The sequence below is a fragment of the Pristis pectinata genome, chromosome 5, assembly GCF_009764475.1.
Source record: "Pristis pectinata isolate sPriPec2 chromosome 5, sPriPec2.1.pri, whole genome shotgun sequence".
Taxonomy (NCBI): domain Eukaryota; kingdom Metazoa; phylum Chordata; class Chondrichthyes; order Rhinopristiformes; family Pristidae; genus Pristis; species Pristis pectinata.
In genome coordinates, this window is record NC_067409.1 from 15758887 (window position 1) to 15773817 (window position 14931).

Consider the following 14931-nt stretch of genomic DNA (forward strand, 5'->3'; position numbering starts at 1 on the left):
AGAGATTGCTGCGCCTTTGGCGATGATCTTTGTGTCCTCACTGGCCACAGGAGTAGCACCAGATGATTGGAGAGTGGCAAATGTTGTTCCTTTGTTTAAGAAAGGGAGAAGGCATAACCCAGGGAATTATAGATCAGTGAGTCTTACTTCAGTGGTGGGCAAATTATTGGAAAAGATTCTTCATGAGCATTTGGAGAAGCATAGTCTGATTAGGGATAGACAACATGGATTTGTGAGGGGCAGGTCATGCCTCATGAGCCTGATTGAATTATTTGAGGATGCAAGAAAACACATTGAGGGTAGAGCAGTGGATGTGGTGTATATGGACTTTAGTAAGGCATTTGATAAGGTTCCCCATGATAGGCTCATTCAGAAGGTCGGGAGGCATGGGATCCAGGGTAACTTGGCTGTCTGGATTCAGAATTGGCTTGCTCGTAGAAGGCAGAAGGTGGTTGTAGATGGAGTGTATTCTGCCTGGAGGTCGGTGACCAGTGGTGTTCTACAGCGATCTGTTCTGGGATTTTTATACATGACTTGGATGAGGAAGTGGAGGGATGAGTTTGTAAGTTTGCAGATGACATGAAGGTTGGTGGTGTTGTGGATAGTGTAGAAGATTGTTGAAGGTTACAACAGAACATTGATAGGATGCAAAGCTGGGCTGAGAAGTGGCAGATGGAGTTCAACCCAGAAAAGTGTGAAGTGATTCACTTTGGAAGGTTGAATTTGAAGGCAGCATACAGGGTTAATGGCAGGATTCTTAGCAGTGTGGAGGAACAGAGGGATCTTGGAGTCCAAGTCCATACATCCCTCAAAGCTGCCGTGCAAGTTGATAAGGTTTTTAAGATGGCGTATGTCGTGTTGGTCTTCATTAGTTGGGGGACTGAGTTCAAGAGCCGTGAGGTAATGTTGCAGCTCTATAAAACCCTGGTTAGACCACACTTAGAATATTGAGTTCAGTTCTGGTCGCCTCACTATAGGAAGGATGTGGAAGCTTTAGAAAGGGTGCAGAGGAGATTTACCAAGATGCTACCTGGATTGGAGAGCATGCCATGAGGATAGGTCGAGCAAGCTAGTGCTTTTCTCTTTGGAGCGAAGGAGCATCAGAGGTGTACGAGATAAGAGACATAGATCGAGTGGACAGACAGAGACTTTTTCCCAGGGTAGAAATAGCTAACGTGAGGGGGCATAATTTTAAGGTGATTGGAGGAAAGTAGAGGGGGATGTCAGAGGTAAGTTTTGTTTTACACAGAGTGGTGAGAACGCACTGCCAGGGGTACTGGTAGAGGCAGATACATTATGGACATTTAAGAAACTCTTAGGTAGGCACATGGATGACAGAAAAATGGAGAGGTATGTGGGAGGGAATGGTTAGCTTGATAGAGTAGGTTAAAAGGTTGGCACAACATTGTGGGCTGAAGGGCCTGTACTATACTGTAATGTTCTATGCTCAGCTAAATACTTAAATATTGTGAGAGTACCTGCCTCCATCACTCCCTCGAGACTTGCCTTTTCCTCCGATTCCCTCTAAGACTTCTACTCCTCACCTTAAACCTGTGTGCTCTGCACCAACAGCAAAGCAAGGCCATCCAAATGGGGCTTTGTGCTTCATTCTGTACCCATGCCTCGTTTTAGCATCAATTCATTTTCATTGTCATCCACAGCCTTTGTCCATATCCCATATAATTATGTCAATTGGGAAATTAGCTACTCTGTCCTTGGACAGCTCCAAGTGCAGCAGACTTAGAGCTGCCATTAAGCTGGAAAGAATGAGGAGGAGATTTACGAGGATGTTGCTGGGACTCGAGGGACTGAGTTATAGAGAGTGGTTGAAGCAGGTTGGGACTTTTTTCATTGGAGTGTCGGAGAATGGGGGGTGATCTTATAGAGGTGTATAAAATCATGAGGGGCATAGACAGGGTGAATGAGCACAGGGCTGGGGAATAAAGAACTGGAGGGCACAGGTTTAAGGTGAGAGGGGAGAGATTTAATAGGAACCTGAAGGGCAACTTTTTCACCCAGAGGGTGGTCAGTATATGGAATGAGCTGCCAGAGGAAGTGGTTGACGCAGGTACATTAACAACATTTAAAAGGTACTTGGATAGGAAGGGTTTAGAGGGATACGGGCCAAATGTAGGCAAATGGGACTAGTTCAGATGGGAATCTTGGTCGGCATGGACCAGATGGGCTGAAGGGCCTGTTTCCGTGCTGTATGACTCTGTGACTCTGACTTGAAACTGCTCTGTGGACAGCCTGTGAATAGGCAAGGAGGTTACACCATCCTGAGCTGGACTGAGGTGACAGACAACAGGTGGTCCCTTTCTTTTCCTCTTCTGAAAAAAGACAGCATTTAAAACATTGAACATAGAACAGTACAGTGTAGGAACAGGCCCTTCAGCTCACAATGCTTGTGCTGATGTCTGATGCCAAATTAAACTAAATCTCTTCATCCTGCACGTGATCCATTCCCTCCATTCATGTGTCTATGTTGTTTCTATAACTGATGTGCATTCCATTGTATCCATGTTGTTGGTAATTAACCAAATTCTGGTCACCGACGTATATTTTTATTTTTCAAATATACACAAGTATTTATTGCATTTTATATCAGGTCTGTCATTTAATCATCAATAGTATAAACAGAAAAAAACGATTTCTTCAAAAAAAACATCTTCCCCTTTATGAACTGAAGGATTTATTAACACTAACCCCAGACTTTACATCTGATTATTCTTCAATTCTTCACAATGGCTCATTTTATGGAATTTCGAAGTTGGTGGCTTTGGAGACGGTACAGGAGAGGTATAACAGGATGCTGCCTGGATTAGAGGGCATGTGCTATAAGGAGAGGATGGACAAACTTGCGTTGTTTTCTCTGGAGCGGCGGAGGCTGAGGGGAGACCTGAGATAACTTTATAAGATTATGAGAGGCAGGGATAGAGTAGACACTGAGTATATTTTTCCCAGGGTCAAAATGTCTAATACCAGAGGGCATGCATTTAAGGTGAGAAGGGATAAATTCAAAGGAGATGTGTGGGGAAAGGTTTTTACAGAGAGTGGTGGGTGCCTGGAATGTGCTGTCAGGGGCGGTGGTGGAGGCAGATACAATAGAGGTGTTTAAGAGGCTTTTAGATAGGCACATGAATGCGCCGAGAGTGGAGGGATATGGCTAACGTGTAGACAGAAGGGATTAGTTTAGTTAGGCGTTTAATTACTAGTTTAATTAGTTCGGCACAACATTGTGGGCCAAAGGCCCTGTTCCTGTGCTGTACTGTTCTATGTTCGGTTATGCGTATGTAAACATGTGCTGACTAGTCCTTTATGCTTAACAATATTGCTTGTACATTTTCCTCTTTCTTTGTACATTCTTCAACAAGAAGTTAGCCTGGTAAGAAAGATGGTCTTTCAGATTCAAATTTTTTTTCTTCCTCATCTTCATTCTCCTCATCATGTTCATTAGTGTTGCCCCCTTCAGCACCACCAACTCCTTTCTCCTGCTCCAGTATCTTTCGATGTTTTCTTGCCAACGTTTTGTTTGGCAAAATGTCAGCCAGAAACCGGAATGTTTCCGAGTTCTCCACACTGTCAGCCAGGTCACTGCAGAATCTTTTTAAGTTGAACTGCTGCTTTTGTATGCACGTGAGGCAAGATGTTTCATAAATAGTTCTGTGGCTTTGGCAGTGAGAAGAGTGCGTCCTGGTTGATGCTCAATACATCAGGATAGCTCTTTGTGATGAGCTTGACACAGGATAAGATAAGATATCTTTATTAGTCACATGTACATCAAAACACACAGTGAAATACAGTTTTTGTGTAGAGTATTCTGGGGGCAGCCCACAAGTGTTGCCACACTCTCGGCACCAACATAGCATGCCCACAACTTCCTAGCCTGTATGTCTTTGGAATGTGGGAGGAAACCGGAGCACCAGGAGGAAACCCACGCAGTCACGGGGAGAGCGTACAAACTCCTTACAGACAGTGGCTGGAATTGAACCTGGGTCACTGGCACTGTAAAGCATTATGCTAACCGCTACACTACCGTGCCTGCAGGGGGCTTGGGTGGTCCCATGGGGAACTGCAAGCAATCAGTGGATTGTCTTGGACTTGCATGTTTGCTCGGCCAAATGCAGAAGCCTGGAAGACCTGCTTCAGATTCCAGGTGTGGGGAGCACCATGTCCACCCCCTCAGCTTTACCCCAGCACTAGTGAAGAAACAGCAGCCCCATTCATTTGAATGGGCTCTCAATCTTAGGGTAAGTGTTTGAATTATTTCACTTCATCTTTATGATTTTAATTATTTCCTTACTATTTTGCAGCTTTTAAATTAAATTCATCTATTTTTCACATTTTAAACGTGTATTTTTAATTATTTAAACCTGTTTGAATTGTCTTAAATGCCTTTCGTGGTGGGGAGCTGTCAAAGACCGCAGGATGTTATGGGAGGGGGCTTCAGGGCTAAGTCAGCCCCTTGGAGTCACTTGGCCTCTCAGAACACCTCTTGGGTTATAGCTATAGAGTCAGACGGCATGGAAACAGACCCTTCGACCCAACTGTTCGATGCTGACCATGGTGCCCGCATAATCTAGTACCATTTGCCTGCGTTGACCCATATCTCTCTCAACCTTTCCCATCCACGTACTTATCCAAATGAATGGATGTGGGAGGAAAGTGGATCATGTGAAGGAAACCCACATGGTCGCAGGGAGAACATGCCAACTCCACACAGAGAGCACCAAGAGGTCAGGATTGAAGCTGAGTGGGTGTGGAGTCTCAGCTTGCTCAGCCTTGTGTGTCTGGATAAGGTCCAGCAGGACCAGCCCAGTCCTTCAGCCTGAGTGAACCTCTTATCCCGCTCAGGTGGTTAAGCGCCAATGTGATTTGGACTCTGGTTCTTATGAGTGGTCAGTGTATTTCCGCAATCAATCCAGTTGTGGAATTTCTGCTCACGAGCTATAACCCTGAAACATGAGCTGCAACATGGAAGGCAAGTTGGTTCTCTGCTCAGATAATTAAGGCTTTTTAAAGCCATCCACATCTTGGCACTGTTCAGAGTAAGGGAGTGGTGCCACTGGCATTGCATGTTTCCCACAGCAGATGGCGCCAAGAGTCCACTAAACCAAATAATCAACTCAATGAACTTTGTTTTCATCCACAACAAATTCAGTGAATTGCTGTATGGAGCTAAACTTGAATGAAGTTAATAAAAAGTGCAGTATATTTCAGTGAATTTTGGAAATAGAAGGTTTTAAATAAGAATCTATCAACTTTATTGCTGGTAAATGTGATTAACATAGTAGTTGATGCCAGCATGGACATAGAACATAGAACAGTATAGCACGGAACAGGCCCTTTGGCCCACAATGTTGTGCCGATATAGCTATTCCCTCCTACCTACAAAATGCCCATATCCCTCTATTTTCCTCTCATTCATGTGCCCATCCAAGCCCCTCTTAATGGTGGGCTGGAGGACCTCTTTACGTGCTGTTTGATGGTTTGTTCGTTTCAGTGTTTTTGACTGCAATAGGCAACGTGTGTAGGATCTTTAAACACAACATCAATCTAATGCAGAGAAATGAAAGGAAATATTCAGGCAGAGGGCCAAACCTTGATCAGTCAGGCAGTTTTTAAGGTGTTTCTACAAGGAGAAAAAGGAGATAAAGGAGGAGGAAGATTTTGGGAGAGAAGATCAGAGGGGCCTGGGCATCTGAAAGCAGCAGTGGGTGTAGATGTTAGGCTCAGGGTTGAGCAAGAACTGGAGGAGCACAGACACGTCAGATGCCGGTGGGATTGGAGGATATTACAGCAATAGGGAGGGGGTGGAGTGAGAGGTGAGGGACCAAGTCCATGCAAGGATTTGTCGATAAGGATGTGAAGATTAGAGTTGAGCCTTTGCTGAGTGAGGAACTCGTGTCAGTTGGTAGAACTGGGGGAGGATGGGACTCGGTCTGAGTTAAGTTTTGGAAGATCCAAGGGAAGCCAATTAATGTCCTTCATTCCCCTGGCTGCAGGTATTTTACACTTGTTTGCCATTTTTCAAACTCTTCAACCTTCCATTTAAACTTTAAGCTGTGTTTAAAGAAAGACTCAGGGTTCTGTACACACCTCAGTATTCCTAGGGCTGGCTGCAGTCTTGTATTTCAGTATTTCTCACAGGCACCCCCATGAACCTTTGTGTCTTGAGGAGATAAAGCCACACCATATGCTGTTTGGCTCAACTCCCTCAATGCTTCTGCAACATTTTGCGATTTCTGAGTCAAAATTTATTTCAAAGGGTTTCCTCATAAAATCTTTGCATTTCCTTAAAGATCACTTGCTTTACAGTACTGGGGACAAAGATGAACAAAATTGCATTTGTATCTGTGCTTGTAACATAATAAACTACTCTAAGATGCTTCATAGGAGGGTTATCCAGCAGAATTTGACACCAGGCCATATTTTTAAATTGGTAAATTGGTTTACTATTGTAACACATACTGAAGTACAGTGATAAACTTTGTTTTGCATGCCATCCGTACAGATCATTTCACTACAACAGTGCACTGAGGTAGTACAAGGGAAAACAATAACAGAATGCAGAATAAAGTGTTACAGAGACAGAGAAAGTGTAGTGCAGGTGAACAGTAAAGTGTAAGGCCATAATGAGGTAGGTTGTGAGGTCAAGAGTCCATCTTATCGTACTAGGGAACTGTTCAATAGTCTTATAACAGTGGGATAGAAGCTGTCCTTGAGCCTGGCGGTATGTGCTTTCAGGCTTTTGTACCTTCTGTCTGATGGGAGGGGGGAGAAGAGAGACTGTCGGGGTGGGTGGGGTCTTTGATTATGTTGGCTGCTTTACTGAGGCAGTGAGAAGCGTAGACTGTCCATGGAGGGGAGGCTGATTTTCTTGATGTGCTGAGCTGTGTCCACAACTCCCTGCAGTTGATGTTTTCACCTGTGTCCAAATCCTGGGCTTGGAAATGTTCTCCGGACAGCAGAAGTGAATTAATGAACAAACTCAATAGGTCAGGCAGCATCTGTGTGGGGAACTGGATGGTGCTCATGCCCCTTAAGGTGAGAGTGCGAGCTTTAGAGAGGATCTGAGGGGGAATTTTTTTTGCGCAGAAGATGATTGGAAGCTGGAATGTGCTCACTGAGGAGATGGTGGATGACAGATACTCTTATGGCATTGAAGAAACATCTAGACAAGCTCTTGAATCACCAAGGCATCGAAGGTTGCTGAGTTAATGCAGGTAATTGGGAGGAATGTAGATAGGGACAATGGCTAGCATGGACATGGTGGGCCGAAGGGCCTGTTTCTGCGCTGTACGACTCTGACTCCATCTCCTGACCTGCATGAGTATGATTTCAACATAATAACTCATCTTGATATGAAAATGAGTTGGCTCATGAATTTGTGAATAAATTTTAGTTCAGAGAAGATAAGGTATAAGATATTTATTTATTAGTCAGATGTGCATTGAAACACACAGTGAAATGCATCTTTTTGCGTTACTGAGAACGTACTGGGGGCAGCCTGCAATTGTCGCCATGTTTCCGATGCCAACATAGCATGCCCACAGATCCTAAACTGTGCGTCTTTGGAACGTGGGAGGAAACTGGACTACCCGGAGGAAACGCACCCAGACACGGGGAGAACGTACAACATCCTTACAGACAGCGGTGGGAATTGAACCTGGGTCACTGGCGTTGTAACAGTGTTACGCTAACCGCTGCGCTACCGTTCCGCCCTACAAGGGAGAGCAAGGGAGAACAAGAGAGAGCAAAGCTACAGATCATTTTAATGGATGTCATCCTCTGTAACACACCATGAACCGCAAGCATTTATTGCCCATCCCCAACTACCCTTCAGAAGGTGGCGGTGAGCTGTCTTCTTGAGCAGTTGTTTCTGGTGGAGGTGTTCCCACAGTGCTGTCGCTTAGGACATTCAAGGATTTAGACCCAGAAATGATGAAGAAGTATATTATGTGGAGCTGAACATATTTCATTTGAATATATAGTTTATTCACAAAGGTGTCTATTCAGAGAGATGTGGCTTAACCGAAGCTGGTCAGTATGGAGTTCTTATGGGAATTGGGAGTCTGATGAACAAAACTAAATTTTTTGATGAGTCAACAAGGAGTGGCAAAAAGGTCCAAACATTTGATGTTGGATAGATGGATTTTACTAAGGCATTTGAAAAAATCTAACGCGGCAGATTGATAACAAAAGTCAAGGCCCATGGGATTGAAGAAAGTGTGAAGTTGGATTAAAACTAGCTCAGTGGTCAAAAGCAAAGGGCAGTGGCCAAGAGGAATGTTCCTGACTGTGGGCTGTATGCAGTGAGGTTCCCCTGGGCTCAGCACAAGACTCTGTGCCTTTCATGGTTTGTAGGAGCCACAGTGAAAAGGTTTGCTGTTGGTACCAAAATTGGTGGTATGAGGAAAGAAGTCCTAGGTCACAGGAAGGTTGACAGAGTCTTTTTCCTAGGGTGGAAATGTCAAATACTAGAGGGAATAGTTTTAAAAGTGAGAGGGGGAAATTTGAAAGGAGATTTATGTGGCAAGTTCTTTTACAATGGACCGGTTAGGTGGGCACAACAGTGGCAAATGCAGTTTAGTGGAGAGGATGGTAAGTTAATGGGGAAATCAATGGTAGTAGTGCAAAGGAGCAAGGGGATCTTGGAGTGTCATTGAGTCGAGATATAGCATGGAAGCAGGCCCTTCGGCCCACTGCATCCATGCTAACCATCAACCACCCAACTTTGTTTAGACTAATCCAAGGTTTGTTGGCTTTATTCTCCCTACAGTTTCAACTTCCCCCAGATTCTACTACTCATCTACACAGACGGGGCAATTTATAGTGGCCAATTGACCTAGCAACCTGCACACTTTTGGGATGTGGGAAGGAAGCGGCGCATCTGGTGGAAACATACAGGGAGAACTTTGCAAACAGCTGCAGAGCTCGGGACTGAACCTGGACGAGTGGAGCTGGGAGGCAGCAGCTGTACAAGATGCACCACCATGCCCCCCTCAGTGCATGTTCACAAATCCCTGAAGCTGGCTGGGAAGTTGGATAAGCTAGTTAAAATGGTGCGCCGGTAACTTGCCTTTAATTGTTGAGGTACATAGTACAAGATCGAGGGTGCAAGGGATCTGAGCTGTGTAAGACATTAGCTGGGATGGTATTCTATACAGTTCTGGTTACCACACGACAGTGAGGATGTGCTAGCACCAGAGAGGGTACTGATGATGTTGCCAGGATTGGAGAATTATAGTTACAAGGAGAGACTGTCGAGGTTGCCTTCTTTGCAACAAAGGGGACTGAGGGAAGGTTTAATTGAGAAGAAAATTTAGGAGAGGCCTCAATAGGGTAAACAGACTGGACACCTGTCCCTCAGCAGAAAAGAGAGTAAATGGGGGTAAAGCAAAGATTTAAGTTCATGAGCTAAAGGATTAGAGTGGAGTTGAGAAAAGAATTCTTTCACTCTTCATGTTGTGGTCCTGGAACTCGCTGCCTGAAAGGTTGGTGAAAGTAGCAACAAACCCTCGACACATTTAACAAGTACCTGGACTGAGAGCTGGGAAGTGGAAGCAACCTTTTGACCAGCAGGAACACAATGGGCTGAATGACCTCTTTCTTTGCTGTATATTTCCATCATTCTCTGAACGTGGAACTCATTCCTTTTGAGTCTGCACCTCAATGACCTTAAACCTAAGGCTCATTCCCATGAATCTGGAATCATTCCCTTGAATCCAGAGCTCCTTCCATAACTCGGAGCTCATTCCCATTCCCTTTGAATCTGGAACTGATTCCTTTTAGAAAAGGAGTCCATTCCCTTACAATCCAGCACCGTCCCCTTTGAGTCTGGAGCCTTGCGCACATGCACTGAATATAAATCTGGGCTGAAGCTCTTCACTTGCTGTTTCCTTCTTGAGGGAACAGCAGAATAATAATTCAGGGTGGTTAATGGAGAGTTGGATTCTCGTGGAAGAACACTGAGAAATGGGGAATACCTCAATGAGTTCATGAGATACGAGCAACCCCAACCACTTGCCCTGTATATGGTGTTATGCTCATATAAATCTGGGGCACAAATGAGTCAAGATTCTTTTCTCTCCACCTCCCTCCCTCCCAGAGCTGAAGTGTTTTTAATGAGACTCTAACCTGGGAATCCTCCTGGATTCTGAGGCATCTTTCCCAGGAGTTGGAGCCCGGCACTCATTAATCATCAACCCTGTGTGTCATTTAACTGAAGACGGGACCTTGACTCCTGTTATCAGGATCTACCCTGCCCGATTGCTACAATTGTTTTGAGAAGACAAAGTTTGTTTGAGGCTGTGATAAACGCAGAGTGTGAAAGGACAAACTAACTCCCATGCAAAATCCAGCGAGATTCACTTGGTCCCAAGTGTCAGCTGCAGCAATGTGTTTGGATTCAAACTCTTTGGAACAACCTCACAGTGGTTGAAAAAACCCATTCCATGACAAAGAAGAATTCCGAGCTGCAGTGTATATAGAACATGGAATGTAGAACAATACAGCCCAGGAACAGGCCCTTCAGCCCACAATGTCTGTGCTGACCATGATGCCAATTTAAACTGCCTGGATGTGGTCTATATCTCTCAGTTCCCTGCCTGTTCTTGTGTCTTATCTAAATGCCTCTTAAATGTTGCTATCATGTCTGCTTCACTGCTTTCCCCCGGCAGTGCATTCCAGACTCCTTCCACTCTGTGTAAAAGAACTTGCCATGTAAATCTCCTTTCAAGTTTCCCCCTCTCACCTTTAAAACTATTCTCTCCAGTATTTGACATTTCCACCCTAGGAAAAAGACCCTGACTGTCAACCCTACCTATGCCTCTCATAATTCTATATTCTTCAATTAGGTCACCCCCTCAGCATTTGATGCACCAGAGAAAACAATCCAAGTTTGTCCAACCTCTCCTCATAGCTGATACTCTCTAATCCAAGCAACATCCTGGTGAACCTCTTCTGCACCCTCTCCAAAGCCTCCACATCCTTCCTGTTTGGGGCGACCAGAATTGCACGCAGTACTCGAGATGTGGCCTAACGAAAGTTTTATGCAGCTGCAATATGAAGGCAATTGAGTGTAAATGTGCCTCTAAGAACTTTGTGTATCATGTGATACAACTTCTGATACATGGGTACATCAGCTGCCTGTGTTTTTTTTATTAGTTGAGAACTGACTGGTTTTAATAAAAAAATGCTTGCTTGTTAGGTCCACCTAGATGAGCAGCACAACCAAAAAGCTTAAAGACACTACGATGATGAAAATTTTGGGATGTTGCTGCTTGGGAGAATAGTGAAACAGTGAGTTAGTATGGTTAATAGACAACAGGATTCCCGTGGCAGAGTGCTGATGATGATAAGCATTGGATGCGGGTTATGTCCTGGGCTCAAGTCATACGAACAGTCTCAGCCATTTGCCCTATATTTGGAATAGATGGAGAGCAAATAATATTGCTGAGGTCCCACAGGAGGGCATAGAACAATGAAACGCAGCCAAACATGAGAGGAAGGCAGTACTGTGTGATAGGGCTGGAAACATTGGCGGTTCAACCAGCAGCAGGAACTATGGACTAGGTAAGATAAGATAAGATATTTATTTATAGTCACTCGTACATCGAAACACACAGTGAAATGCATCTTTTTGCGTTACTGAGAATGTGCTGGGGGCAGCCCACAAGTGTCGCCACTCTTCCGGCGCCAACATAGCATGCCCACAGCTCCTAACCTGTACGTCTTTGGAATGTGGGAGGAAACCGGAGCACCCAGAGGAAACCCACGCAGACACGGGGAGAATGTACAAACTCCTTACAGACAGCGGCGGGAATTGAACCCAGGTCGCTGTTGCTTAATAGCTTTATGCTAACCACTACACATACAAGCATACTATAACACCTTGGTGGGACATTATAAGAAAGCAACGTCAGAGACCTCTGAGAGTTAGCAGCTTGCCATGTGCATTCAGGGAACAGACAAAATGTTTGGTGAATATGCAGTCAGGCTAAAGACACTGGCAAAATGCTGCAATTTCCAGACCTTATCAGTTAGGGCACTGCGGGATCACCCTCTGTGTGGGCTGGAAAATGAGTTGATTTGGACAAAGCCATCTTGTACATTGGACTTGACGTTTGGAGGAATGTGCTGAACAGTCATCAGTGGTGTTGAGAAGGGTGAGACAGTTTGGCTCAGCGCTTGGTTCTGAGGCCTGAACTGGAACAAGCCCACTGAGATGGTAACAGCAGTGTGGTCTTCTTCCTGGCCAAGTCGCATGGACACTACAAGTGGGTTCAGTGGAGGACCAGCAGGGCACATGAAGGTGGGAAAGCTGCAGTCCATGCTGACACAAGAGGTGAGGTGAATGGTACGGGAGCCACCCAACTGCAGAAAGCCCTTTCAAGATGGCCCAGTGCTGTAATGTCATCTTGCATGTAGGTGCACCCCTGAAGAAGCAAACATTTTGGGCAAGGTAAGGAGGTACAGATAGGAGGCAGTCCCATTAGAACATAGAACAGAGAACATTACAGCACAGTACAGGCCCTTCGGCCCACGATGTTGTGCCGACATTTTATCCTGCTCTAATATCTATCTAACCCCTCATAGCCCCCCATTTCTCTATCATTCATGTGGCTATCTAAGGGTCTCTTAAATGTCCCTAATTAGGGTACCATACACATGACGGAATTGGATGATGAGGATGAAATGGGAATGTTGACTGGCATTTATGGCACATCCAAAGAGGATAACAAATTCAGCGCATTTAAAGCCATGTTATTGATTGAGAAGGCATTGATAAGCAAGACTATTAATGTTCTAAGTCTGTCAGTTGCAAGTCGGGACATATATTGGGAAATCCTCAACCACCTTCTATTAAAGCAGAGGAAAATTGTTGGGACCTTGTGCAGAAGGGTCTCTCCGAATTATGGTGGGAGGGTAAATTGGGTTGCCATTGGAGACAGAGGGGTCCAGTTGCCTACTATGATGCAAAGAGAATACTAAGAGCATTCTTTGATGTGACATCAGTTGTACCTGAGCCTTTTTGAGAAAAGTGATCCACTGGAATTGCCAGTATCCAGAGTGGATACTTCAGAGGTGTGAAGTACAGCCTGGAAGGGAAGTGTTTGGTAGCTGACAAATGAAAAGAACAAATTGATTTGTTTTGCTGAATTTATAACACGTATCTGTAAATAATTAGCTATTTCATAAATGTAAATAGTTAACTGATGTATAATTTAATGCTTGTAGGTGGCTGGTTGTTTGTGTGGCCTTATTACTTCCTCTTAACGGGAAACCACATGGTATTTATGAGGGTTAGTGTATCTTCAGCAACTGGGTGTACCAGATGGTATGACTTTTGAGCACTATTGTAGCAGCAGCCACCACTGTTGTTAGATGAGAGCTGGCTGTCACCAGGAAAGGATGCTTAAGTTTGTTACCCAGACCATTCCTTGCTTAGTAAGCAGTGCTACACGGAGAACATGGGCAGGAGGAAGAAATTGGGCTTATTTTTGCACGGATTCTCATAGTAACAATGCCTCATTATCTGTAGCATGATGTGCAAACAGGGTGGGTAGTTGATAGAATCCACTTGTAGTCATAGAGATACAGTTCAGCAACAGGCCATCCAGCCCTCTGAGTCCATGCCAACTATTAGCCATCCATTTACACATTCTAGGTTAATCCCATTTTTTTATTCTCCCCATGTTCCTATCTCCTCCCATATTCTACACTAAGGGCAGGCACAGTAGTGTAGCAGTTAGCGTAACGCTTTACAGTGCCAGTGACTCGGGTTCAATTCTGGCCGCTGTCTGTAAGGAGTTTGTACGTTCTCCCTGTGTCTGCATGGGTTTCCTCTGGGTGCTCCGGTTTCCTCTCACATTCCAAAGACGTACAGGTTAGGAAGTTGTGGGCATGCTATGTTGGCGCCAGAAACGTGGCGACACTTGCGGGTTGCCTCCCAGAACACGATGCAAAAGATACATTTCACTGTGTGTTTCAATGTACCTGTGACTAATAAAGATATCTTATCTTATCTTGCAGCAGCCAGTTAGCCTTCCACCAGGAAGTCTTTGGAATGTGGGAGGAAATCAGAAGAAACCAGATTGGTCACAGGGAGAACACGCGAACTCCGTACAGTTTGCATCCGAGGTCAGGATTGAACCCGGGTCTCTGGCACTGTGAGGTGGCAGCTCTGCTGGCTGTACCTCTGTGTCTCAGGTGTTGAGTCTCATCAGGCAATGAGATGATTCCAGATTCCTGCTATTCTTTAACGTGGCTTCCAGAGAGAGGGCAGGATAAAAGAAAGAAAAACTGAAAATAATCAGCAGGGCAGGCAGCATCTGTGTGGGGAGGGAGAAAGGGGAAGGGGGAGAGACGGAGAGCAACAAATGCAGAGCTGGAGGAACTCAGTGCGTCAGGCAGTGTCTGTGGAGGGAAGTGGACAGTGACGTTTCAGGTTGAGACCCTTCATCTGGACATAACATGCTCCTCTATTTCTCTCGTCACAGATTTTGCCAATTCTGCTGAGTATTTCCAGCATTTTCTACTTTTATTTCAGAATTCCTGCAGTTAAAAAAATGTCACCAATTAATATTTGCCTCTGGAATTTTTATTTTACAGACTCTTGCTGTCAATTTTTAAAAATGCATTTGTGATGTGAAACTACTCCAAGAACCTCAGAGCAACAACCTCAGTTGTTTTTAAACCATCAAATTAGGATTGAGGTTTGGAAATGTCTCTTTGAGTAGACTTGTGAACCTGAAAATGAGCGTTAGTCATTGCTCTACAGCCTTTTGGGAAGCATCCTGACCTCTGTTTACACAGGTTAATTTTAATGCATTGCATTGAAACAGTGTTATATTTAATCTGAGGGCGCGTCGTAAAGACCACTGTCTCCATTATTAATAGTGGCAATCTTATTTGTCTGCGGTTGCT